This window comes from Balaenoptera musculus, chromosome 7, assembly GCF_009873245.2.
Source record: "Balaenoptera musculus isolate JJ_BM4_2016_0621 chromosome 7, mBalMus1.pri.v3, whole genome shotgun sequence".
Classification (NCBI taxonomy): domain Eukaryota; kingdom Metazoa; phylum Chordata; class Mammalia; order Artiodactyla; family Balaenopteridae; genus Balaenoptera; species Balaenoptera musculus.
The window spans coordinates 49,759,474-49,761,889 of record NC_045791.1 but is presented as its reverse complement, the minus strand read 5'-3'; the positions used below and the strand labels follow the sequence as shown (position 1 = coordinate 49,761,889).

The following is a 2,416-nucleotide window of genomic DNA, read 5'->3' as shown; positions in this document are numbered from 1 at the left end:
GGACACTATAGAAGAAGTAGATTCCTAGAAATGTACAATCTCCCAATACTGAGCCAGAAAGAAAAAGAAAAATATGAACAGACCAATTATCAGTAATAAAACTGAATCAGTAATAAAGAAAAAAAAAACTCCCAACAAACAAAAGTCCAGGACTAGATGGCTAAACAGATGTATTCTATCAAACATTTAGAGAAGAGTTAATACCTATCCTTCTCAAACTATTCCAAAAAATTGCAGAGGAAGGAACGCTTCCAAACTTTTTCTATGAGGCTAGCATCACCCTGACACCAAAACCAGGCAAAGATATCACACAAAAAGAAATTTACTGTCTAATATCACTGATGAACATAGATGCAAAAATCCTCAACAAATTAACAAACTGAATCCAACAATATATTAGAAGGATCATACAATATGATCAAATGGGATTTATCCCAAGAATGCAAGAATGGTTCAATATCTACAACTCATGTGACATACCACATAAAAAATTGAATAAAAGACTAGCCAGAGCAGCTGAAACCCTGCAGGAACCAAATTGGCGGCTGGCAGTGGACCCTCTCTAGGGGCTAAGATGGATCTTGTACCCAATTGTTTTTTTACACCATACATATATTCGGCCACATGGCCAGAGGATGACATCTTCCGACAAGCTATCAGCCTCCTGATTATAACAAATCTCAGTGCATATAACCTTTATTTCTTCTTTGCAACACTGCGTTATTATTTTGTCTATGATCATTCATTAATGAAACACTCACAATTTTTCAAGAATCAAGTCTATCAAGAGATTATGCATTCTGTCCAGTCAATGCCATGGATCAGCATCCCCAGAGTTTCACTGTTCCTGCTAGAGGTTACAGCAAATTGTATGACGGCATAAAGAGTTTCCACACGGCTGGTTTTGACTCATTGCTGTTATCCTGCCCTTTCTCTTTTCCACTGACATGCTGATCTACTGGATTCACAGAAGCCTTCATCATAGACTTGTATATAAGTGCTTACACAAACCTCATCACATCTGGAAGATTCTGACTCCATTTGCAAGTCATGCTTTTCACCTTCTGGCTGGCTTCCTTCAGAGTCTACCTTGCCACATATACCTTTTTATTTTCCCCTTACACACGGTAGTTTATTTAGGTTTGTATGTCTTGGTCAATATCTGGACAATTTCCATTCATGATGGTGACTTTCAAGTTCCCCAAATCTTAAGGCCATTTATTAATGGCTCAGCTCATCATACAGACCACCACATGCTCTTTGACCATAACTATGGACAGTATTTCACATTGTGGGATAGAATTGGAGGCTCCTTCAAAAATCCCTCCTCCTTTGAAGGGAATGGACCAATTAGCCATGTGAAGATGACAGAAGAAGAGAGCAAGAGCCATGCAGGAAATGGTTGTAAAAATGAAAAATTATTCAATGTAGAGTTTACAAAGACTGAGTAGATTATTGCCCAGTTATTAAATATTTTTGGTCAAGAAAAATAATCTACATACATACAGCCAAGAGGCATAGCAAGTGGATAGTATCATTTGAAAATCAGCATTGTGGGTATTGCTGAGTAATGATCATAATGGTAGGTCAAGGGAACATGTCGTGAATACCAAGATTTTAACCTCATGCTTGAAATAATGGACGTTGATCTAAGGGACAAGTTGTGTCTTTCTAGCCAGCAGATCTGTAATTTGAATAGCTTGAACAATGATTTTTTAAAAGATAGAGGATAAATTATCAAGGGGACTAGGTTATGCCCTTTTGCCTTAATTCATCCATATTCATTAAGTAAAATTCATTGTGCTTAATGGTATCAAGACTAAACACCACAACAAAGAAATATTAATATAAAGATTGTTCCTTATTTCAGGAATGACTAAGTATTCAGTATTTGTATGATAAAGACTACTTGTAGTATTTTGTTCAAGTGGAAATACTGGTGTGAAAAAAACTGTTACATAATGTATTAGCAGCTCAGTGGCCTGATTAATAGCAGGTGTTATAAGATTATCGTCTTCCTACACATAGAAAACTTATTCTCTGGAGACACTGTCAAATATTACATTTTACTGATGAACAAATAAATTGGAATTTTAGAAAATATTAATACTACCATGACTTAATCCAGATCTGGGATTATTTAAAGATTTTGATGGTTACTGTTTTAAACCATTAATAAGTGTAAAATTATGTGACTGAATATATTTAGAAAGGGAAATTTGATGCCCAAATAATATATTTGATCCTACTGACTTTTTAATTAAATTGATGCATTTATGTTTCAAAGTTACAATCCTATGATTTTCTATAAAAGGAAATAGTTGCCAAATATTTAGGCCTATCACTGAAGACTAGTTTTGAAATTTTATTTTCCCTCCTCTTTCTTCACTTTTCCCCACTTCCTCTACAAAAAGAT

The 2,416-nt window shown here is 35.1% G+C and overlaps 1 pseudogene; it reads left to right on the top strand.

Annotated features, from left to right (window-relative positions):
* The first annotated feature begins 574 nt into the window (after positions 1-574).
* LOC118898454 lies at positions 575-1,451 on the top strand (annotated as a pseudogene).
* The last annotated feature ends 965 nt before the right edge of the window (positions 1,452-2,416 follow it).